Genomic DNA, 27283 nt, shown 5'->3' with positions numbered 1-27283 from the left:
TGAGCATAAAAGAGTCGGTATAAGTTGCTTTTACACAGTTGCATTTCATTTTTATTGAACTTTAAATTATTTTGGGTCCCTTTAAGGATGACTTTCAATGTGCCTTCTGTTGCAAATTATGGTTATCTCCATAGCACTGTTATCATTACTGGCATATGCCATAACACTGTCACCCACATTGTTACTGTATGCAGTGTCCCTGAAATCTACCTTATGACAGGACCTGCGGAAAGACTTCACTTTACTTGAAACAGGTAGATTTCTAGCTCTGTTCTTCGTTGCCTCAGAAATATCATGGACCAAAGGCACAGAAAAAGTTTTGCAAACAAGGCATCTTTCCTTGTAGTATTGACAAGTCTTGGCTAATTCATCAGGGCTGGATAACATGACTGCCCTGCCTATACTCACTGACCTTTTTAGATTACGATGATTGGGTGGTTTGGCCAATTTGTGTAGATTGGATGGCTTGGGTGGCAGGATTTGATTTTGTGGGCAGGGTGGGCAAAGTGGCTTGGATGGCCTGGCCAGATATCGTTGACTGGCTGGCCAAAGTGGCCTGACTGGCTTAACTGGATAGGATGAACTGACTTGACTGACTGGCTTATGGGCACGAGCTAAGTTATATTGTTTTTTTAGACCATGTGATCTACATGGCTTTTCCAGCTGAGATGACCTGAATAATTGTTTTGAGTTTGATGGCCTTATTAACTTTTCTGCACTAGATGGTATGGGTGACCTTTCTGGACTCAAGGGTCCGGATAACTTGTCTACAGTGGACGGCATGGGTTGTTTCTCTGGACCGCACGGACCGCCTGTCTTGGATTCACTGACTGGTGTCTCGGATGGCCTGGATGACTTGGCTGCTGTATTTTTTTTCTTCATCCTGCAAATATAGAAAATTTGGAGTATAACAATTTAAAACAAAAGAGTTCTATTACTATCATCAGAAAACACAGGGTTCTGTGTCCCTTTAGACCTTTGGTCTTTTTTATCTCTCTCTGGTAGGAAAACTAAGCAAAGTAAGAATTGGAGTGTGACAAAAGCCATGACTCAGGTTACAGATATGAACTCATGTTGAATGTTTTCTCTTGAGAGTATTTTACTGTTTCAACCATAGTAGATAACCGTATAGCCTACATATGGAATGACACAAAGTTGTTGCAAATCTACTGCTGAGAGAGAATCTCACTTATTCCAGAACTATGATTTGTAACTACAGACATGCTAATAATACTGATTTGATCATCACATATTGTACACAGATACTGATAGTCAACTCTGTACCCCGTAAATATGTATAATCAAAAAAAATCGAAAACCCAATAACATGTCACAAGAAAAAAACCTCTTTAGAACAAAGTCTTTGTTTTCCTATTATATTTACAACATCAAGTTATTTATCTGTGCATGTTTATATTCAAAATATTCCTCTAAAACTAAAGAGATAGAGCACCGGTGCCACATTATAGTAACAAGTCCTTCGACTGGAAAATTTTTAGAAAACCACTAAATCAGGGCCAGCCTGGTCCTCCTTTAAGAAAGACAGGGACTGAGATCATGAGGGTAACAACAGTGAATAGTTTTTTATGCTATTAAATCTTTTATTTATTTATTTATTTATTTATTTTTCATTTTTTTCCTGATATACATACTTATTAATACTATTTTTTTACATTCTATGATGTTGCAGAGCAGTTGGGAGGAAGAGGGAGAGGGGAAAGGGGAAGGAAATGTGATGATGGAAGAAGGAGGTAGGAGGAGGGGTGGGACTGAGGCCTGTGGCACCCCCACATTCCCACAGGGGAGACTTGGGGGCTTCCAACGGTGGCTTGGTCATTGCTGGGCTGGGTGCAGATGTCAAGGGGGTGTGGCAAAAGCCCTTGTCCCCAAAGCCCCAGCTTGGGAACCCGGGGCCCTTCTTGTCCTAGACGGAATTTATAATGAAATTAATAGCCTGGGGTTCAGCTGACCCCCAAATAGAAGACAGCTTTGGCTAAAGTTGCTAATGTACTTGAAAATATTTAAGAATTGATATAATTCAAGAGAAAGTATTCACCCACGAGAGGTTGGTAGCTCTTTATAAGTCTAAAGTTAGCATTAATTGAACTGAACACCAATGAAACCTGCACATATGTATATGTACACACGCCTTGCACTCTTTTTAAAAAATTTATATTCTTTTAACTGTACATGTTTATGGGGTACAGTTTGTTGTTTCAATACATGCATATGTTGTATAATGATCCAGTCAGAATAGTTAGCGCATCTGTCACCTAAACATTCATCATTTCTTTGCGGTTACAACATTCAAGACCCTCTTTTCTGGCTGTCTTAAAATATACGATACAGTATTATTAGTTACAGTCACCCTAGGGCACCAGAACTTTTCCTTCTTATCTACCTGTAACTCTGTGACTTTGTACCGGTCTACTCACTTTCCCCAATCCCCACTCCCTTGTCCCTTTCCCTGATTTTGGTAACCGTCATTGTACTTTCTATTTCTCTCTTTTTTTCCCTTCCTTTTAATTTTCTTAATTGACCCATCATAACTGTATACATTTATGGAGCACAATATGATATTTGGGTGCATTCATACTGTGTGCAATGGTCATATCAGGTGCTTAGTATATCCATCACCTCAAACCTTTGTCACTTCTTTCTGTTAGGAACATTCAGCATCATCCTGACTAGCTTTTCAAAGATACCCAGTGCTTTGTGGTTAACTGGAGTCTCCCTTATATTACTATGGAACACTAGACCACATTCTTCCTATCTGATGCTTTGTACCCACTGGCCACCCTCTCCCCATCCCCCCTGTCCCCTCTCCCCCTCCAGTCTGTAGTAACCACTATTCTACTCTCTACTTCAGTGAGATCAACTTTAAAAAGTTAGGGTTCTTCCACATACACACCTTGCATTTTATTTTTTAACATTTGTTAGTATTTAATGAACCTGCCTGCATGTGACACCTTATATTCTTACTTTAAAGGTGTAAAACTTACGTTTTCCCTCTGGGGGAATGATCGCATATAAAATGATGACGAAAACAGGTACAGGCAAAGAAGATGGCCGTGATCATAAAACCAATTAGGATAATGAGTGGATCTCTCCTAGAATTGTCCCTTTTTGTCTCCATTGATTCAAGGCACTTAGCTCCTGCAAAGAGATTGTATCGTTAGTGAAGGAGGTAACTATTTTCTTCCATTTTGATAGTGGTTTGCCACTTTAGGTCAAAATCAAATGCCTTCATCAATGGTTTTTTTAAGCCTGATAAGTGTTCCACTTTCATTTTCTTTCCTCTATCATGTCCCCAGCCACAGTCTAGAAGTCAAATACAGGAGGCATCTCTGGCTACTGTGTACCAGTACCTGGGTTACTCCTGTGTCATGGCTTGCTAACCACATTACCTAGGTTTTTGAGTGTGTGCCTGTGTGTATATTGTACATGTGGGAATACACTTGAGTGTTAATGTGTGTGTGAATTTATATGATGGGAAAGGGGATGTGACAGGAACAAACCCTGTTGAAAACCGACTATATATTAAGTCCCATGCCAGATTCATTCACATATTATTATCTAGTTTGGTTGGGAGGGGGGTTGGTGGATTTGGTGGGGAGGTGGGTGAAGGAGGACCATAATTCTATACTTTATATGCTTATATTTGCTTGAACTTTTCACACAGAAATAAAAATATCAGCTATTGCCTAAGAAATTATTGAAGAAGTGCTAATGGTAACACCAAAGTAGTAGCAGATTTCTTACACACAGCTTGCTTTTCTAATTAAACCCTTGAATGCACAATAGATCATAATTTATAAGTTTTAAGGATAGGCACATACCTGTAGTAGGAGGAGCGACATCATTTTTGTTTGTATTTAAATAAGTATTTGTCCAAATGGACAAAAGTAGAACATAAATACAAAGATTCATGTCCCCAGCTCTGTCCAAATGCTTCTTCTACTAAGGTAACTGCTCTCTTTTCTATGGTTCAGTCTGTTCTAGGGGTTTATGACATCATCAATCTCACCATGGGAGGCATAAGCTTCTGTGTATAAATTCTATCAAATTTGATCATTTGTTTCTCCTTCATATCAAATACTCTATCAAATTCAAAACAAGGAAATTTAGGCATTATTAAGCACAGATGAAAATATTTAGAGAAGGCAGGAAAAAATGGTAAGAAGACAGTCTCCAGCCTGTTATGGACTGAATGTTTGTGCTCCCCCAAAATTCATGTGTAGAAATCTAATCCCCAATGTCATGGTATTTTCAGGTGGAGCCTTTAACAGGTAATTAAGTCACCAGGGTGGAGCCCTCAAAAAACGGGATTAGTTTCTTTACAAGAAGAGGCCGAAGAGCTGTCTCTTTTCTTCCAGCATGTGAGGGTATAAGGAGGAGTCAGCAGACTGCAACCCGAAGAGGCTTCTCACCAGAACCCAGCCATGTTGGTACCCTGACCTTGGACTTCCAGCCTCCATAACTGCAAGGAATAAATTTCTATTGTTTATAAGTCACTTAGTCTATGATAATTTGTTATAGCAGCATGAAGTAAGACAGAAATTGGTATCTAGAAGTGGGGTGCTGCTGTGTAACAAATAACTAAAAATGTGGAAGCTGCCTCATGACTGGGTAATGGATAGAGGCTGGAAGGGTTTTAAAGTGCATGCCAGAAGAAGCTGATTGTCATGAATGAAATTTTAAAGGTGATTCGTCCCATCCCCTTCTTCCCCTTCCCCTGACCAGTCTCTAGTAACCACTATTCCACTCTTTACTTCTATGAGATCAGCTTTTTTTAGCTTCTACATATGAGTGAGCACATATGGTATTTCTATTTCTCTCCCTGGCTTATTTCACTTAACATAATTTTCTCCAAGCTCATCCATGTTGCTGAAAATGGCAGAATTTCATCCTTTTGTACAGCTGAATAGTATTCTATTATGTATATGTGCCACTTTTCTTTATCCAATCATCCCTTGATGGACATTTACGTTGGTACCAAGTTTTGGCTATTGTAAATAGAGCGGCAGTAAACATGGGCATGCAGGTTTCCCTTCGACACGATGATTTCCATTCCTTTGTGTACATACCGAGTAGTGGGATTGCTGGATGGTATGTTAGTTCTATCTGAAGTTGTTTGAGAATCCTCCATACCATTTTCCATAATGGCTGTAGTAATTTGCATTCCCACTTGTTACTAAACTCAGGTCTGGCTCCTTGGCCCTTGAGAAGGAAAGAAAAAAAGACTCAGAAGTCAAATTGTTGGTGTTAGAAAAGCAGACGTATTGAGCTGAAGGAGATGGTAGGCAATCTCACCTCCGAGAGTTAGATTTACTGAGGGGGTTTTAAAGGAGGGGTTGAGGGAATGGAACATGAGAGGTGCAAAGCAGGAGAGAAGGACACGTGAGGTACAACGGGTCCATGTCTATGAGTCAGGTATGAGGTCTCACCAAGGCCTCATCTGTTTCTGTTCTCATCTTCGCTGTTATCTCAGGACCCTGCAAGATTTTGATTTGCACCCGTGTACTTGACTGGTGCCCAAGGTCAGCTTCCAGTCATTTGGCCTTGATCATTTCCCAAAACTCTGCAAGTCTCAAATAAAGAACTGTTAGCTGTGCAAAGCACTAATTAGCTTCTCAGCCTTGTTTTCCTATTTAGCAAGCAAGGTAAGAAAGCCAGGATGGGAAGAAAGAGTGGAGAGAAGAAAAAAAACTATCCTTTTTTGTGGAGTATACTAACATTTATAAAGCAAATGTATTTCACAGGGACTAGCTTCCAAAGCCCTGCAGTTTCAAGTATAACCTAACCTTTTACAATTACATATAGAAATGTTAAGCTTGCAAAAGATGGGAAACTTTCCCCAGGCTAAACTCTCTGTTATAGATAAAGAATTGTAACACAGCAAAATTGCTGACTCAAGGACAGACATCCTTGGTGCAGGGTAACCTAAAGTTGCTTTATTGTTATGTAAAAATACTGAGGAAACTGCTATAGGAAAAGACAGTATTTGCTAAGAACAAGCTTTTGTTGGTGGATTGACATCCTTTTGCAAATTGCATTATGGAATGTCACTTTGTTATTTCACTGATCTTACCAGACTCTATTGTTGAATTATAGTTAGCCATAACTCCACCTATGTTCCTTTTCTGTAACTTTCTGGCCTGGAGAATAAATACTGAGAAAGAACCCCAGTTCAGGGTTTTTTTTCCAAGGAGGAATGCCTCTCTCTTGAGGGTTCCTGGAAAATTAACCCCTTGGGGGCTTCTCACTGCTCAGAAGAAATGGGCTTTGAGTAATCCTTTTTGTATCTCCATCACCCAGGGGGAGAGAGGTGACAAAGAGAGTGTAACACATTTTAAAATCCGCTCCCAACCCCCTGCAGCCCAGGTGGTTTTAGGTTCCCATATGGCTTCAGTCCTGTTGCCTCCAACATACTGACAATGTACAAGGGTTCCCCTTTCTCTGTATCCTCATCAACATTGTTATTTTCTGTCTTTTTGATAATAGCCATTCTAATTGAGGTGAGATATCTCATTGTGGTTTCAATTTGCATTTCTCTGATGATTAGTGATGTTGAGCATTTTTTCACGTGCCTCTTGGACATTTGCATGTCTTCCTTTGAAAAATGTCTATTCATCTCCTTTGCCCATTTTTTAATTGGATCATTTGTTTTTTAACTGTTAAGTTGTTTGAGTTCCTTGTGTATTCTGGCTATTAATCTCTTGTCAGATGCATAGTTTGCAAATATTTACCCCCATTCTGCAGGTTGTTTTTTCATTCTGTCAATTGTTTCTTTTGCTGTGGAGAAGCTTTTTCCTTGGATATAATCCTATTTGTTAACTTTTGCTTTTGTTCCTTGTGCTTGTGAAGTATTATTCATAAACTCTTTGCCCAGACTTATGTCCTCAAGTGTTTCCCCTATGTTTTCTTCTAGAAGTTTTATCATTTCAGGTGTTACATTTAAGTCTTTAATCCTTCTTGAGTTCATTTTGGTATTTGGCAAGAGGTAAGGGGCTAGTTTCATTCTTCTGCATGTGGATATCCAGTTTTCCCAGCACCCTTTGCTGAAGAGACTTTTCTTTTCCCAATGTGTGTTGTTGGCTCCTTTGTCAAAAATCAGCTGGTTGTGGGTATATGGAATGATTTCTGAATTCTGTCTGTTGTTCCATTGGTCTATGTATCTGTTTCTGTGCCAATACCATGCCGTTTGATTCCTGTAGCTTTGTAGTATATTTTGAAGTCAGGGAGTGTAATACCCCACACTTTGTTCTTTTTGCTCAGGATTTCTTTTGCTATTCAGGATTTCTTGTTTGGTATAAGTTTTTGAACTGTTTTTTCTATTTCTGTGAAGTATGTCATTGGTAGTTTGATGGGGACTGCATTGAATCTATACACTGCTATGGGTGGTATGGTCATTTTGATTCTTCCAATCTATGAGAATGGAATGTCTTTCCATTTATTGTGTCTTCTTTAATTTCTTTAATCAGTGTTTTATAGTTTTTTTCTGCTTACCTTTTAATTATCAAATCTATCTTTAGTTAATTTCTCTTTTCTCTCATTTTACTATATGCAGTTAAAAGCAGTCTCCCAACACCTTCAATATTTTCTGTAGAATTTCCTTCTGCTAGATATCCCAGTTCATAACTGTTTAGTCCTACCTTCTATAAAGTCCTAGGGCATGGACACAATGAAGCCAAGTTCCTTGCTTTGGTACAGCAAGGGTGATCTTTTGTCCACATCCCGATAAGTTCCTCATTCCTATCTGAGACCTCATCATCAGCCTGGCATTTGTTGTTCACATTCCTATCATCATTCTGGTCACAGCCATTTAGCCAATCACTAAGAAGTTCCAAACTTCTCGTCATCTTTGTGTCTTGTTCTGAGTCCTCCAAAACTTCTCCAACCTTTGTCCATTACCCAGTTCCACAGCCACTTTCACATTTTCAGGTATCTGTATGGCAACACCCCACTCCTCAGTACCAATTTTCTTTATCAGTCTGTTTCTGTGTTGCTATAACAGAACACCTGAGACTGGGTAATTTATAAAGAATAGTGGTTTATTTGGCACACTATTCAATGACGCCTGCATCTAGCAGAGGCCTCAGGGTGCTTCCCCTCATGGCAGGGCAGCCGGAGGGTGCAAGGAGATCAGATGTCAAGAGGAAGCAAGAGAGAGGCAAGGGAGATGCCGGCCAGGTTCCTTTAAACAACCAATTCTCACGGAAACTAATAGAGTGAGAAATTACTCACTACCCCTGCTTCCCCCGGGGGGGCATTAATCTATTCATGAGGGATTCACCCCCATGACCCAAATACCTCCCAACACTGAAACATTGGGGATGAGTTTTGGAGGGCCAATTATATCCAAACTATGTCAATTTCATAGAATTATTAGGAGTCTTATAGGTACGTGAAAGTATAAGAACTGTTTGGTTAACAGTGACAGAAAAACAATTTAATTGAGCTTAAACCAAAAACAAACAAACAAACAAAAAACCAGAATGTATTGGCTCCAATGACCAAACTAAGTAAAGGACAAGAATGGAGCCTTGGGGAGAGCAGGAAATCCGAAAGAAGAATGCTCTCAGGCATCATGTCCTCCTCTTATCTCTCTTCTCTTTATGTGTCAGCTTCATTCTTTCCTGCTGGGGTCTGGCGTTCTCCCTGACATGACAAACCTGACCGCATGGCAGCCTCAAGTTCACATCCTTCCAGACTACTGACCCAGCAGCAAAGAGGAGGGTCCTCATCCCCAGTTCCAATGTGAAAAATCCCAGGGAAGGATGTGGATTGGCCAGGCTTATACCTTATGAGCACTATATATTTGGACCTAGCAGTGATGGGAGGTGAGGTGCTATGAATGACAGCTCCCTAGACTCACATAATCACAGTGGAAGAACAGTTTCTCAAAAAGACGTGGGGACCACAGGCATAGCACCTGAGACTTTTGGAACCAGGGCTACCACCACAACGCAAGCCCCTCAGTAGGTAATGGTGAAGAAGGAGTCAAGGCCAGCTCAAGGTTCAGGCCTGATTGTCTCATTCAAAAGAAACACTAGGAATGCTGGTGTATTGGAGGACATGCCCTGTGTGGTTGAATCTCCGCTGCCCTTGATGTCTAGTGTGCATAAATAAACTGGGTTTCTGACAGCATCAACTCTGTCCTGCCCCCATCCCCAGCCCTGCTTCAGCATTGTTAATATCTGGGCCTGCCTTGAGAAGCCCTTGGTGCCACATGGCTCTACTGCACCTCCATGTTCTACTTTCTCAGTCCCTTGTGTGTGAGGGGTGTGTGTGTGTTTGCCCTGACCCTCTTTTCAGCTCTTGCCCAGAGGCACACTCCTGATGCTTAATTAGACACTCCAAGCGTGACTGCAATGTAACTGACCTGTGTGTGTCAGGCCAACTCATCCTCCTTCCCTCAGGTTATGTAATTTTTTTTTTCCAAAAGTGTCAGAGTCAGATCAGAACTCTCCAAGCCAGTAGTGCCCAGTAGTGCTGACCTTGGCCTTGGGCTTTTCATGTTGGGCAACTGCAATAATACTTCAAAGATGATGTCACACTGACAATGACAATGACGATGAAGAGAAGGACTACTATAAGGATACTATAAATACTAAATTTTCCATAGGACTCTTCTTTTCAAAGTGAAGCCCAGTTGTGCACATTATCTCCCCAGATCCTCACACTACTCTGGAGGACAAGGGAGCCAATGGAAAAAAACATAGCCAATTGCAAAGACATGGGTTTGTGTTCCACTTCCATCATGCATGGGCAAGTTATTTCACCCCTCTCAGTCCCAGGTTCCCTTTTGTAAAATGGAATAATAATAGTATCTGTTCCACGGGTTTTCAGGGAAGACCGCATGTGAAAAAACACAAAGTGCCTGACATGCAGTAGGTATTCAGTAAATCTTTGTTCCTAATCTTATAGATAAGGAACATCTAGGCTCATGGACGGTCTTTTAGCCATATTACCTTGGATAAGTGACTAAATCTCTCTGTGCCTCAAGTCCCTCATCTATTGTGGTAGTGGGTTGAGGGGAGCTATTAATTCGTAGGGTCCTTGTGAATGTTAGATGTGTTTCTATTTGTAAAGCACAGAAAGCAATGAACCCAAGGCCAGTGCTTGATCAACTAAGTTTCAGAATCAGGCAGAGATGTTTGAATGCCAGCTTCACTAGCTGTGTGACTTGAGAAAAATTACTGAAGCACTCTCAGCCTCATCTGTAAAATAGGGATAATCATAGCATCCGCCTCTTACAAAGGTTGTGGGGATTAAATGAGGTAATGCATACACAGATCTCAACACTGTGTCTGGCACCAATTTGTAACTGATTTTTTTTTTTCCTTTTACTCAAGGGTAGTAACATCATATAAAAGCCTAAATGCCAGATTTGAAAAGGTTGGACTTGAGTCAAAGAAATAAGGCCTGTAGCAGGCTGAACGGCGAGCCCCACAAAAGACATGTCCAGGTCCTAATTCCCAGATTGTATGAATGTGATCCTATTTGGAAAAAGGGTTTTTGCAGATGGAATTAAGTTAAGGATTTTGAGATGAGATCATCCTGAATTATGTGGATGTGCCCTAAATCCAATGACAAGTATCCTTGTAAAACAAAGAAGATTTGACACAGAGAGACACAGAGAAGGGGATGTGACGATGGTGGCAGAGACTGGAGTGATGCATGTAGGAGCCAATCAACGCCAAGGGCTGCCGGCAACCACCAGAAGCTAGAGGAGAGACAGCAGTGAGACCTCTTTCTCAGACTCCAGAAGGATCCAACCCTACCCACCCTTTGATTTCAAACGTCTGGCCTCCAGAACTGTGAGAGGATAAATTTCTGTAGTTTAAGCCACCCGGTTTGTGATACTTTGTTACAGCAACCCTAGGGAACTAGTACAGACCCTAAAAGGTAAGCTAAGAGATTAGTTGGGGGGTGGAGGTATTTTCCAAAGACCTGCCACAGCACCTCCAGCCCACGCCGCTATTCTGTTCGAGTTGGGAATTTGTATGTGGCTGGAGGACTAGTAAGAGCCCGGCAAGAAAAGGCATTGAAGTCTTTTCTGGTAGAAAGGAAGACTTCCCCAAGGGAAAAAAAAAATGCCTCCTATTCTGAGCAGGGATCAGATCTTTGTGAGAACCCTAAGGAGCTTCAAATAATCTAAGGAGTTGGCCATAAGGAGCCACTTGGGAAAAATGAGGCCAGACAGACTAACCTGTGTGATACAAGCGGCAGGGAAAAAAAAATAGACTCCATATGAAAGAAGAAAATATCAATTTGCCCTCTTGGCTATGTTGTCATCTCATTGCTTTTCAAAATTAATTTCACTTAGGGAAAGGAAAAGGAACTACGACATATTGGTTGCCAAGTCTCTGCAGGTGCTTAACACACAATTTTGTATTTGATGGTCACAACTACCCTGAGAGGGAGGCAAGCACTACTGTTCTTCTTTTACCAATTAGGTAACTGAGGCCCAAAGTCTCACAGCTAGTGAGTGGTGGAGCTGGGTTTTAAATTCACCTCTGAAAAGGTGACATGTGTATATAGGAATATATGCATTATCTAAAAAGATACAGTTTTCCTCAGATATTCCAAGGACTTTACGACCTCAGCAGCCAAAGAATTCTTGCTGAGGTCTCCTGCCGGTGTTCTGGTGTCCTCGGAGGTGTCATCTCTTTGGGTAAGTCTTCCCTGTCACTTCTCTCTATAACAATTAAGCAAACAGATTGGGCAAGGTGCCCCTCCTCCATGCCTCTGTGCCACCACTCTGCAGTGGTTTCCATGCTCTTGGCCTGTTCATACTTACTCCTCCTCTACCAGACTGTGAACAAGTCAAGCACAGGTGCTCTGTCCTCTCCATCTGTGTATCACCATCGCCAAGCACAGGGCCTGGTGTATGGGAGGAACTCAGCAATGTTGGATGGATGGATGGATGGGAGGTGGGTGGATGGATGGATATGGATGGATGGAAGGTGGATGGGTGGATGGATGGATGGGAGGTGGATGGATGGATGGGAGGTGCATGGGTGGATGGATGGATGGATGGGTGGATGGATGGGTGGATGGATGGATGGGAGGTGGGTGGATGGATGGATATGGATGGATGGGAAGTGGACGGGTGGATGAATGGATAGGAGGTGGATGGATCGATGGGAGGTGCATGGGTGGATGGATGGATGGATGGATGGATGGGAGGGTGGATGGATGGATGGGAGGTGGATGGGTGGATGGATGGATGGATGGATGGATTGATGATGGATGATGGATGGATGGACGGATGGATGGATGGATGGATGGATGGATTGATGGATGGGAGGGTGGATGGGAGGGTGGATGGACGGATGGATGGATGGATGATGGATGATGGATGATAGATGGTAGATGATGGCAAATCCTTTCCCAGGTCCATAGACCCAGGCTTCTTTCACTGTTCGGAGCTTGTGATATATTAAGAAAATAAGTAATGCCAAAATAAAGTTACAATATTTGTGCTAAGTTTAAAATATTAACATATTTACAATTTTAATGTGCACTTAAAATATCACCGTTGTGGGACCTTAATTGGATTAAGTGAGTTATTATCTTTAAAGGGTTCAGACCCGGGCCTGATACACAAGTACCTTGTGTTGGCTGTTGTTTTTAGTGTCATTTAAAAACTATGTCAAAAGTTTCATTTTGAGGTCCTCTGTGAATATGTGGCTCAGACCCAGGGGCCTCCTTCCCTCACACCCCCCACTGCACATAATCAGCCCTGGTCGGATGAACAGAAGGACGACTTTCTTTTGAGGAGCAGTCCTCATTTAATCCCTTTTCCTCAGCTCTGAAAGTTTTTATTGTAGTTGCATGTTGAAAGAAGTTGTTTTAGCTGATAAAGCATATTATATTTGGTGAAAACAAAAGAGGTTTACAAGCAGCTGTGTAGCAGTAGAAAGAGCCCTGGTCTTTCACCCGTGATGTCTACGCCTGACTCTGTCCCTAAGATATTGTGTGACCTCGAGCCAATTCCTTCTCCCTTCTGGGCCTCAGTCTTCTTATCTGTAAAAAGAGGACAGAACCCAACCAGATGACCTCTAAGTTTCACTTGAGTTTTGGAAACATGACGAACCTCTCGGTCCAATGGTAGGACAGGATGATCATGTGAGCAGACCAGTAACATCCCCAGATTGCTGGGCAAGGCGGCATCTGGCCATCTCACTCCCTCACAGAGTAAGAGAGAGCAGGCCATCAGGCAACTCCAGGTGACCCCAAGGAGTGACGAGGGGCAGAAGATAGGACGGTCGACCTCTGTTTCACATTTTCAGGCTATGGCTCAGCTGAAGACTAACAGATCCGTGTCACCTTGGAATTCGTGTGTGTGGAGGTGGGGAGGTGGGATAATAATAGAAAAGGAGCTACCATTTTTGAGGGTCTACCATGAACCAGGTAAGACATTACTGTGATCTGTATTTTACAGACAAGAAGCGTAAAGCTCAGAGAGATGGTGTGACTCCAGCAGGCTGATTCTCATTCCCACTCTCTCTCCAACTGCCTTGTAATCGGAGGAGCCAGACTAGGCTACGCTTCAGGAGCCCTTTCCTGACATAACTCCAGGGCCTCTGTTGCACAGGATGAATCTTGTTAGCCTTTATAATAACTAAGATGTATGAAGGGGTTTGGACCAAAAACACTGGGTTAGCCCACGGCACAAGTGTTTGGCTTCTCCACAACACACGACCAGAGTGAGACCCTCCCTTTTTTGACTAACCCAATTTTTCTCATCAGTCCTGTGAAGAATTCAGTCGCTGCCCCAAGCACAAGGCAAAAGTCCCCAAAGCCATCCCAATAGCTTCAAGAAGCCTGCTTCTCTCAACCGACGCTCCTCTCCCAACCATATCCAGTGTTGTTTCCTCATCTCCTGCCATGGCCCATTCCCCTCACAGGTTTTCATGTGAATTATTTTCCACAGCCTCAATCTCCAGTGCAGTAGACTTCCATTGGTTCTCCTACCCAACATTCATTTCCCCATCTTCTGATGACACTAACTTTTCACTGAGGAACCATTTGGCCCCTGCTCTCAGTCCATTGGTTTGGGTGGGACTGAGTCCCAATCCACCCCTCAGGGGTAGGCATGTGACCCGGGCCTGGCCTACTGATGAATTCCAGCCTCTTGGCCACAGTGATGGTTTAAGATTACACATGTGACTCAATCCAGTTCAATGACACTCAACTCTGGAATTGTGGTTGGAATTATTGGAAAAGAGGTCTCTTTTCAGTAGACTTGTATTTCTGAGTTTATCAGAGAGGGACCAACCTGACAGAGGAAGCCTGATTAAGTTGGGGTTCTGTCACTTGTAATCAAAATTGCTAACTAATACATTCAGAGAAGCCCCTCTCTGCCTTTTCCCCTTATCTTTCAAACCAGGAATCCATTGGCCTCTTGCTAAGGTTGGCCCAACCATATGCAGATCCCAGCCTGAAGGACTGAGCAGCTCCAAAGCTGGCCACTTTCTCTGTCTCTGCCTATGTGGATTCTTCCACCAGGAGAACTGTTTTCCTCTTTTACCTCCTCCCCCTAACCTGTCCTCTCCATCTCCAGGATTGGCAATCCTATTGCTGACCCCAGGCTTCTGGGATGAAAGTCTGCTGCTCCCTTTGCAAACTTTGTTTTCCCAGATGACGCTCTGTGTGCCTATTAAAGTCACTTTCCTTGACTAAATTTTTTTAACTAAGGATCATTTGGCTTCTAGAAGGCTACGCCTCACCATTTTTTTACTTGGCACATTGAAATTGTATTAGTCCATTTTTCGGTTGCTATAACAGAATATCTGAGACTGGGTAATTTATAAAGAAAAGAGGTCTATTTCGCTCATGTTTCTGGGGCTGCTGCCTCTTATGTGGGCCTCAGGCTGCTTCTACTCATGGTGGAAAATGGCAGGCAACCAGCAGATGCAAGGAGATCACATGGTGAGAGGAAGCAAGAGAGAGAGAGGAGGAGGGGAGGTGCCTGGCTCCTTAAATCAACCAGCTCTCGTGGGAACTAATAGAGTGAGAACTCACTCACTACCCCTGTCCCAGGGAGGGCATTAATCCATTCATGAGGGATCCGCCCCCATGACCCAAACACTTCCCAACAATGCCAAGGTGGGGATGTGGCATATGGATTTCAACATGAACTTTGTGGGGGGCAACTTTATCCAAACTATATCAGAAATGTTTTATATATGTAACAAATGACATCAAATAAAAGTGGTTCTTGTGATCTTCACTCTGTCCCACACATATTCGCCCTAACCCCAACCTCTACCATCTAGCTGCTCTGGCCAAATCCCTAGGAGTTATGTCTGACTACTTCCATGCCTTCACCCTCACTTCCAGGTAGGCACCTCATTCTGTTGATTCTATTTCCTAAATTCTTATTAAATGTGTCCACTTGTCTCTATATTCATTCCATCGCCCTATTCTAGGCCACCATTGTTCCTCACTTAGTTCTCTGCAATACTTGGCCAGTTGGTCTCCTGCTTCTATTCCTATCTCTACCAATCAAGTTTCCACAATGCTGCCAGTAAGATATTTTAAAAATGCAAATCTTAGCATGTCAACCCCTTGCTTAGGACACTTTAATGGCTTCCCATTGCTTTCAGGATGCACTCCTTACTGCAGTCTCCACTCCATACTGCGGCCCATAGGGCCCTATGTAAGCTATTTCCTCTCTTTCTAACTTCATCTCATGCCATGTTCTCCCATGCTTTATATGCTCCAACTGCATTGACCCTCCCTTAAGGCTTTCCCCAGTTCACAGCCTTCCTTTTACTTGAGAAGTTTCCCTCCCAACCCTCATTCCGCCCCCCACCACCAACTTCTTTTACTTTCTGGTCTCAATTTATTACTTCCACTGTGGTTTCGATGTCCCCCTCATGTTGGAACTGAATCCCCAATATGGTATTTGAAAGTGGAGCCTTTAAGAGTCGATTGGATCATGAAGACTATGCCCTCATGAATGGATTAATCTATTCACAGATTAATGGGTTATCAGGAAGTAGGTTAGTGGCTTCATAAGGACAGCAAGTGATCACAAAAAGACACGCTCTTGCCCAGTCCTTGTCATATGATTGCCTGTGTCTCCATGGAACTTTGTAGAGAAAAGAAACCCCCCCTAAGTTGGCCCTCCTCATTCTTTGTCACTTGTCTCTCCAATTAAACCCATGGTATATACACAGAGGGCATTCTAAACGGTGGAGATCCACCACATTAATGCAATTTGCGGTTTAAAGCTAAATATCCACGACCCTTTGTTGCAATGTTTAGAGGGAACCAACACTCAGAAAGGTTGTTAGTCTTTGAAGGTCAGATCTGGCAATGGCTGTGGCGGTTGGCGCGGAGTAGCTGAGGTGGAAAAGGCGGCCACTGGGCCTCAGGCAGCCGGGAAACTTGTGGACCTTCCTTTTGCCATCTCTTAAGGGATGACTGCTTCTGGTGGCCGGTCATGGGGGCTGACCACCACTTTGCCCTCACAGGAGAGGCTGCCTCATTTACAGGCAACAGCTTTGAATAATGGGGCAGGAAAAGAACTGTTCCGTACTTGCAAAAGCGAGTCTCTAAACAGGGAACAGAACACGGCGCCACAGCTGCTATGGATGCAGACAGGATCCCGGAGGCCAGGGCTGTGCTGAAGGTGGCCAGCTGCCCTATTCATGATTCGAGGTTGCAGGCCAGCATAAAAGAAGATTCCTGGGAGCGCCAGAGCCACGCCGCGGGACCGAGCGAGCAGCCCAAGGTGGCGGCGGCCGAGAACGGGGAAGGCCACAAACCAGAGGCAGAGAGTGAGTGCCCGACCTGGCACAGCCCTGTGAGTGACCCCTGGCCTGGCCCTGCTCGGGGGACTTACGCCCACCCAGCTTCTGCCTGCATCACCAGGCCACTCACCACCCCGGGGCTGCCTCCATTTTCCCAGTTGGTGGCAGCTCCGGCCTGGCTTGGCTCCTCACTGAGCCTCCCCACTTGCTTGCGCCGGTGCAGGGCTTCCCGGGGCCTGTGGGCTGGCCTCCCCTCCCACTCCCTCGGTGGTTCTCTGGTGGGCCTGGTGGCGTGGGGCATCCCTGGCCAGTGTTGAGAGGGCAAGGAAGTACGGGTGGGGCCAACTGTCACTCCACCACACCCTGGACTCCGGCCCCCAGTAAACTTCCTGTTACTGGGAGGCAGATACCATCACTGAGGCCACCAGATCGGAAAAATGCCTAACCAATTACTGGTTGGGAATAGTGTGGTAGGAGAGTTACCAAGTCCGCTTGAACCTGCCAGAGAGCTGATTGCAGGCGGGCGCTAGACTCGGTCTATGCCAGGGGGATACAAAGGTGAACAAGTCGCGAGAAAGATCTACACAGTGCTACAAAGGCACCCAGAGCGACCGGTCATCTGTGCCTAGCAGAAACCTGGTAGACTTCCTGGGCGAGGCAGTGCCGAGCAGGGTCTTGAAGGCCCAGCTGATAGACGAGGGTTGGAGATGATACGTCCCAGCCCAGCCCAGTGCGCACAGAGTGGGGAGACGTGCGGCCAGGGAGGTGGACACTCGACAGAAACCACACACCCTGTGGGGTCGCCACTGCACGATCTAACAGCCTGGGGAGAGCACACAGAACAAGGAGAAGTCCTGCAAAGGAAGTGGAAGCTCAACAGAGATCACACACCCTGTGGTACGTGATCCAGCAGCCCAGCAGAGTCCAAACTGACCAGAAAGGTGGCTCCCCAGAGAGGCCCAAGACCCGAGGCAACCATACACACAAGGCACGAGAGGCCAACTCAGCAGTCATGGAGGTAGCCATACCAAATTGGCAACCACAGCAACATCTTAGTTAGTCAATAGTCACAAACCACTGGACTGTGAAACCCCCTGCCACAATGAATAAACATCAAAAATAAGATACCAGAAATACAAAAAATCAAGAAAGTACACCACCAAAAGTTAACAAATCTCAAACTCTAGATCCTATAGAACAGAAGCCCTTGAAATGACTGACAAGGAATTTCGAGTGATAATTCTAAGGAAACTGAATGAGATACAAGAAATCTCAGCTAGACATCATGATGAAATGAGGAAAAGTATACAGGATCTGAAAGAGGAAATGTACAAGGAAATCAATATCCTGAAAAAAATGTAGCAGAACTTGCTGAACTGAAGAAGTTATTCAGCGAAATAAAAAACACAACGGAGAGTTTAACCAGCAGGCTTGTCGAAGTTGAAGAGAGAACCTCTGAACTTGAAGATGGGCTGTTTGAAATAACACAAGCAGACAAAAAGAAAGAAAAAAGAATCAAAGACATTGAAGAAAATCTGAGAGAGATATCAGACAACCTTAAGCGCTCAAATATCTGAGTCAGGGGTATTCCAGAAGGGGAGGAAAAAGGAGATTGCATTGAAAACATATTCAACAAAATAGTGGCAGAAAACTTCCCAGGTATAGGAAAAACTCACAGATCTTCAGATCCAGCAAGCTCAATGATCTCCAAACGTATTCAACCCAAAAAGGCCTTCTCCAAGACATGTCATAGTCAAATTGGAAAAACTCTGAGACAACGAGAGAATCTTAAAAGCTGCAAGAGAGAAGCATCAAATCACCTATAAGGGAGCCCTAATCAGGCTAACATCAGACTTTTCATCACAAACCCTAAAAGCTAGAAAGAAAGGAATGAGATGATATATTCAAAATACTAAAAGACAAAGATTGCCAGCCAAGAATACTCTACCCTGCAAGGCTATCCTTCCGAAATGAAGGGCAAATAGTATATTTCTCAGACAAACAAAAACTGCGGGAGTTCACTACCACACGACCACCCTTACAAGAAATCCTCAAGGGAGTACTGGGTTTGGTTCCTGAAAAATAACTACTACTGCCATAAAAACCCAAGAAAAATCAAAACCCACTAGTATAATAAAAACGGCTTTCATGAAGAGAAAACAAGCAAACAAAAACGCTATCTACAACCTAAGGAACCAACAAACACAGAAACCAAACAGTAAATCAGAAAGCAAGGAACAAAAGACACCTAAGACAACCAAACAACCAATAAAATGCTAGGAATAAATCAACACCTTTCAATAACAACTCTTAATGTAAAAGGCTTAAATTTCCCAATCAAAAGACACAGACTGGCTGACTGGATCAAAAAGGAGGACCCAACTACATGCTGCCTACAAGAGACCCACCTCACCCATAAAGATTCACACAGACTAAGAGTGAAAGGATGGAAAAAGATTTACCATGCAAACAGAAAAGAAAAACGAGCTGGAGTAGCTATTCTTATATCTGACAAAATAGACTTTAAACTAAAAACAATAAAAAGAGACAATGAGGGACACTACTTAATGATAAAAGGACTGATCCATCAAGAAGACATAACAATCATAAATATGTACGCACCCAATGTTGGAGCAGCCAGATTCATAAAACAAACTCTATTAGACCTAAAGAAGGAAATAGACACTAATACCATAATAGCAGGGGACCTGAAAACCCCACTGTCAATATTAGACAGATCATCTAGGCAAAGAATCACTAGAAAAACACAAGATCTAAACAAGACTCTAGACCAATTGGAATTGGCAGATATCTACAGAACATTCCACCCAACAACCTCAGAATATTCATTCTTCTCATCAGCACATGGATCATTCTCCAGGATAGATCACATATTAGGTCACAAATCAAGTCTCAATAAATTCAAAAAAATTGGAATTATCCCATGTATCTTCTCAGACCACAATGGATTAAAACTAGAAATTAATAACAAATGAAACTCTGGAAACTATACAAACACATGGAAATTAAACAGCATTCTACTTAATGACATATGGGTCCAAGAAGAAATCAAGCAGGAAATCAAAAAATTTAATGAAACTAATGGAAATAATGATACATCATACCAAAACCTGTGGGATACTGCAAAAGCAGTACTAAGGGGGAAATTTATTGCATTAAATGCTTACTACAGAAGAAGGGAAAGATGGCAAGTGAACAACCTAACACTTCACCTTAAAGAACTAGAAAAACAAGAACAATCCAAACCTAAAGTTAGCAGACGGAAAGAAATCATTAAGATCAGAGCAGAACTGAATGAAATTGAAAACCAAAAAACAATTCAAAAGATCAACGAATCAAAGAGTGGGTTTTTTGAAAAGATAAATAAAATTGAGAAACCATAAGCATGGCTAACAAAAAAAAGAAGAGAGAAGACTCAAATAACCAAAATTAGAAATGAAAAAGGCGATATTACAACTGATTCATCTGCAATACAAGGAATCATTCGAGACTACTATAAACAACTACATGCCAACAAATTTGAAAATCTGGAGGAAATGGATAAATTTCTGGACACACACAAGCTCCCAAAACTGAACCATGAAGACGTAGAAAATTTGAACAGACCAATAACAATAAAGGAGATTGAAGCTGTTATCAGAAGGCTCCCAACAAAGAAAAGCCCAGGACCAGATGGATTCACAGCAGAATTTTACCAAACATTCAAAGAGGAATTGACACCGATACTTCACAAACTATTCCAAAAGATTGAAATGGACGCAAATCTCCCAAACTCATTCTATGAAGCAAACATCATCCTGATACCCAAACCAGGTAAAGATATAACCAAAAAAGAAAACTACAGGCCGATATCCTTGATGAGTATAGATGCAAAAATCCTCACTAAAATACTAGCAAACAGAATACAGCAACACATATGTAAAATTATTCATCACGATCAAGTGGGATTCATCCCCGGGATGCAAGGTTGGTTCAACATACACAGATCAATAAATGTGATACACCATATTAATAAACTCAAACACAAGGACCATATGATCATCTCTATAGATGCTGAAAAAGCATTTGATAAAGTTCAGCACTCATTCATGACAAAGACCCTCTATAAGTTAGGTATACAGTGAAAATATCTCAACATAATTAAAGCCATATATGCCAAACCCACTGCCAATATCATCCTGAATGGGGAAAAGCTGAAAGCTTTTCCTTTAAGAACAGGAACTAGACGAGGATGCCCACTCTCACCACTCCTATTCAACATAGTGTTGGAAGTACTAGCCAGAGCAATCAGAGAAGAGAAGGAAATAAAAGGCATCCAGATTGGAAAAGATGAAGTCAAACAGTCCCTGTTTGCAGATGACATGATCCTATATATCGAACAGCCTAAAACCTCTACAAAGAAACTGTTGGAATTGATAAATGATTTCAGCACAGCAGCAGGATACAAAATCAACACACAAAAATCAGTAGCATTTCTTTTCTCCAATAGTGAACATGCAGAACAAGAAATCAAGAAAGCCGGCCCATTTACAATAGCCACCAAAAAAATAAAATACTTAGGAATTGAGTTAACCAAGGAGGTGAAAAATCTCTATAATGAGAACTACAAACCACTGCTGAGAGAAATTAGAGAGGCTACAAGAAGATGGAAAGATATCCCATGCTCTTGGATTGGAAGAATCAACATAGTGAAAATGTCCATACTACCCAAAGTGATATACAAATTCAATGCAATCCCCATCAAAATTCCAATGACATTTTTCTCAGAAATGGAAAAAACTATCCAGACATTTATATGGAACAGTAAAAGACCACGCATAGCCAAAGCAATGCTGAGCAAAAAAAATGAAGCTGGAGGCATAACACTACCTGACTTTAAGCTATACTACAAAGCTATAATAACCAAAACAGTATGGTACTGGCATAAAAACAGACACAATGACCAATGGAATAGAATAGAGAATCCAGAAATCAACCCACACACTTACTGCCATCTGATCTTCGACAAAGGCACCAAGCCTATTCACTGGGGAAGGGACTGCCTCTTCAGCAAATGGTGCTGGGATAACTGGATATCCATATGCAGGAGAATGAAACTAGATCCATACCTCTCACCGTATACTAAAATCAACTCAAAGTGGATTAACGATTTAAATATACACCCTGAAACAATAAAACTTCTTAAAGAAACCATAGGAGAAACACTTCAGGAAATAAGACTGGGCACAGACTTCATGAATACGACCCCAAAAGCACGGGCAACCAAAGGAAAAACAAACAAATGGGATTATATCAAACTAAAAAGTTTCTGCACAGCAATAGAAATAATTAACAGAGTTAAAAGACAACCAACAGAGTGGGAGAAAATATTTGCAAAATATACATCTGACAAAGGATTAATATCCAGAATATATAAGGAACTCAAACAACTTTACAAGAAGAAAACAAGCAACCCAATTAAAAAATGGGCAAAAGACCTAAGTAGGCATTTCTCTAAGGAAGATATACAAATGGCCAACAGACATATGAAAAAATGCTCAATGTCACTCAGCATCCGGGAAATGCAAATCAAAACCACACTGAGATACCATCTAACCCCAGTGAGGATAGCTAATGTTCAAAAGACTGTGAACGATAAATGCTGGCAAGGTTGCAGAGAAAAAGGAACTCTCACACCTTGTTGATGGGACTGCAAAATGGTGCAGCCTCTATGGAAAATGGTACGGATGTTCCTCAAACAATTGCAGATCGATCTACCATACGACCCAGCTATCCCACTGTTGGGAATATACCCAGAGGAATGGAAATCATCAAGTCGAAGGTATACCTGTTCCCCAATGTTCATCACAGCACTCTTTACAATCGCCAAGAGTTGGAATCAGCCCAAATGTCCATCATCAGATGAGTGGATACAGAAAATGTGGTACATCTACACAATGGAATACTACTCAGGTATAAAAACAAATGAAATACTGCCATTTGCAACAACATGGATGGACCTTGAGAGAATTATATTAAGTGAAACGAGTCAGGCACAGAAAGAGAAATAGCACATGTTCTCACTTATTGGTGGGAGGTAAAAATTCATATATATATTCACACACACACACACACACGCACACACACACACACAAAAAACGGGGGGTGAAGAAGATATAACAACCACAATTACTTGAAGTTGATACGAGAAGCAAACAGAAAGGACATTGCTGGGGGGGAGGGGTGAGGGAGAAGGGAGGGAGGTTTTGGTGATGTGGAGCAATAATCATCTACAATGTATATCGACAAAATAAAATTAAATAAATAAATAAATAACCAGAATCATAAAAACTAATAAATAATTAAATGAATAAATAAATATTCACCCTGAAACAATAAAACTTCTTAAAGAAAACATGGGAGAAACACTTCAGGAAATAGGACTGGGCACAGACTTCATGAATACTACCCCAAAAGCATGGGCAACCAAAGGAAAAATAAACAAATGGGATTATATCAAACTGAAAAGCTTCTGCACAGCAAAAGAAACAATTAACAGAAGTAAAAGACAACCAACAGAGTGGGAGAAAATATTTGCAAAATATACATCTGACAAAGGATTAATATCCAGAATATATAATGAACTCAAACAACTTTACAAGAAAAAAACAAGCAACCCAATTAAAAAATGGGCAAAAGAGCTAAATAGTCATTTCTCTAAGGAAGACATACAAATGGCCAACAGACATATGAAAAAATGCTCAACATCACTCAGCATCCGGGAAATGCAAATCAAAACCACACTGAGATACCATCTAACCCCAGTTAGGATGGCTAAAATCCAAAAGACTCTGAACACTAAATGCTGGCAAGGTTGCAGAGAAAAAGGAACTCTCATACCTTGTTGGTGGGACCGCAAAATGGTGCAGCCTCTATGGAAAACGGTATGGAGGTTCCTCAAACAATTGCAGATAGATCTACCGTATGACCCAGCTATCCCACTGTTGGGAATATACCCAGAGGAATGGAAATCATCAGGTCGAAAGTATACGTGTTCCCCAATGTTCGTGGCAGCACTCTTTACAATCGCCAAGAGTTGGAAGCAGCCCATACGTCCATCATCAGATGAGTGGATATAGAAAATGTGGTATATCTACACAATGGAATACTACTCAGCTATAAAAACGAATGAAATACTGCCATTTGCAACAACATGGATGGACCTTGAGAGAATTATATTAAGTGAAACGAGTCAGGCACAGAAAGTGAATTACCACATGTTCTCACTTATTGGTGGGAGCTAAAAATTTATATAGAAATTCACAGACACACACACCAATAAAAACGGGGGGGGAAGAAGATATAACAACCACAATTACTTGAAGTAGATATGACAAGCAAACAGAAAGGACATTGTTGGGGGGGAGGGAGGAGGGAGGGTTGTTTTGGTGATTGGGAGCAATAATCAGCCACAATGTATATTGACAAAATACAATTTAAAAAAATAAATAAATAAGGAATGAGATAGACCCTAATACCATAATAGCTGGGGACCTGAACACCCCACTCTCAACATTGGACAGATCATCTAGGCAAAAATCAATAAAGAAACACAAGATCTAAACAACACTTTAGACCAATTGGAATTGGCAGATATCTACAGAACATTCCATCCAACAACCTCAGAATATTCATTCTTCTCATTAGCACATGGAACATTCTCCAGGATAGACCACATTTTAGGTCACAAATGAAGTCTCAACAAATTCCAAAAAATTGGATTTATTCCATGTATTTTTTCAGATCACAATGTATTAAAATTAGAAATCTATAACAAATGAAACTATGGAAACTATACGAACACATGGAAACTAAACAACATTCTACTTAATGACATATGGGTCCAAGAAGAAATTAAATAGGAAATCAAAACATTACGTGAAACTAATGAAATTAATTACACTTCATACCAAAACCTGTGGGATACTGCAAAAGCAGAAGGAGGAAATTTATCATATTAAATGCTTACTTCAGAATAATGGAAAGATGGCAGGTAAACAAACTAACACTTCACCTAAAAGAACTAGAAAAGCAAGAACAATCCAAATCCAAAGTTAGTAGTTGGAAAGGAATATTTAAGATCAGAGCAGAACTAAATGAAATAGAATCCTGAAAAGCGATACACAAGATCGGTGAAACAAAAAGTTGGTTTTTTTGAAAGGAGAAGTAAAACTGACAAACCTTCAACAAGGGTAACTAAGAAAAGAAAGAAAACCCAAATAACAAAAATTAGAAATGAAAAAAGTGATATTACAACTGATAGCTCAGAAATACAAGGAATCACTAGAGACTACTATAAACAACTATATGCCAACAAATTTGAAAATCTGGAGGAAATGGATCAATTTCTGGATGCATACAAACTACCGAAACTGAGCCAAGAAGATATAGACAATCTGAGCAGACCTATAACAATAAAAGAGATTGAAGCTGTTATCAGAAGTCTCTCAACAAAGACAAGCCCAGGACTGGATGGGTTCACTGCAGAATTCTACCAAACCTTCAAAGAGGAATTGATGCCAATTCTCTACAAACTATTCCAAAAGATTGAAACAGAGGCCATTCTCCCAAACTCATTCTATGAGGCAAACATCACACTGATACCAAAACCAAACAAAGGTACAACAAAAAAATAAAACTACAGGCCAATATCCTTGATGAATATAGATTCAAAAATCTTCAATAAAATACTAGCTAACAGAATACAGCAACACATACACAAAATTATAAACCATGATCAAGTGGGATTCATTCCAGGGTTGGAAGGTTCGTTCAACATATGCAATTCAATAAATGTCATATAGCACATCAATAAAATAAAGGCAAACACTATATGGTCATCTCTATAGACACTGAAAAAGCATTTGACAAAATTCAACATTGGTTCATGATAAAGACTCTCTACAAGTTAGGTATAGATGGAAAATATCTCAACACAAAAAAGCCATATATGATAAGCCCACTGCCAATATCATCTGAACAGGGAAAAGCTTTTCCCTCAGGAACAGAAACTAGAGAAGGATGCCCACTCTCACCACTCCTATTCAACATAGGGTTGGAAGTACTAGCCAGACCAATCAGAGAAGAGAAGGAAATGAAGGGCAGCCAGAATGGAAAAGAAGAAGTCAAACTGTCCCTGTTTGCAGATGATATGAACCTATATTGCCGAAGTCCAGCTTCAGCGAGGGGTGGGTACCCGAAAAAGGGAGAGAGAGGGTCGGCAAAAATAACAAACACAGACAGAGACCTCAATGCATCAATATACACGTTCTCTCTCTGCAGGCTGTAAGCGTGTTGCAGCTGGAGCCCCATAGAGCACGAGACAATGCCTTTTATTTAGATTTTTCTCTGCGGGGGGGGGGTTGGGTATTATTTTTATTGTATCAGCAAGCTTAAATCAATAGTTCAAAAAGCAGGCAGGAAACGTTTTTAGAGGTCAGCACGTCTTAGGTGATCAACTTGTGCTTCTTTTTCCTGGAATCGGGTTTATCAGATTCAAACCATCCCTTCATTGCCTTGAAGTTATCTTGTGACCTTTTCCTGTTAGCAAGCTGTGGTTAATATCCACTCTGTTAACAGGGTGGGAGTCAAATGTAAAAAGAACATTGGATATTTGAGCAGCATTATCATGCACATTTTAAGGTTATGCATTGGCTGTGGCCCTGTAATCTTGATCTAAATGTCAAAGTGTCATTGTGCACAGCACCATCCCTCACAAAACCAGTTACATTTACCTCTTAGGTCTAATTTTGCAGGTTTAATAATTTTACAGCATATATTTTTATCCCAATATCTAATTCTTAATGATTTATTTAAAACTGGATACCACCAAGTAAAGGTAATTCTACGGTTTTATTCCCATATACTTCATTTATCACAATCATATAATTTCCCATTAATACCAACCATTCTCTTGCCATTAATATAATCTCTAGTAAATGATGTTTGCCAACTTACATCATACTTTGGACGTCCCCTAGGGGGATACCAAATTTTTCCTTTCCCCATTTTGTTACCCAGATGGTGGGGAGAGGATGGAAATTTCCTTTTTGAAATAACTTTGCCTATTTAGGCTGCAGCTCATATTTAGTCATGAGCAGTGCTTTTGAAGCATATGTTGGTGTGGTCAATTTGTCATAAAGGGACAATTTAGAATTATCCAATTTACTCGGATCCTCTGTCAGAGTATTTAATTCAATGACCACAAAAACATCTGTGTTATTCTTAAAATCTTTAGGGAATTCAGAGAACTGCCACACTAACCAAAATATCGAAAGAGAGAGTAAAAGCAGTACCAAGAAGCTGAGGCAGGCAGCCCTTCCGGTTGTAGCAACTGCTCGTAGCTGTGGCCTTGCTGACAGCTCTCTCTCTGGTGGCATTGCCAACTCAGAGAGGACAGCCCATGCTGATTCCTTTAGGATCCTGCCATGGCATGGACCACGTCACTATAT

Source organism: Cynocephalus volans, chromosome X (genome assembly GCF_027409185.1).
Source record: "Cynocephalus volans isolate mCynVol1 chromosome X, mCynVol1.pri, whole genome shotgun sequence".
NCBI classification, from domain to species: domain Eukaryota; kingdom Metazoa; phylum Chordata; class Mammalia; order Dermoptera; family Cynocephalidae; genus Cynocephalus; species Cynocephalus volans.
Note: the sequence above shows the minus strand (reverse complement) of the source record.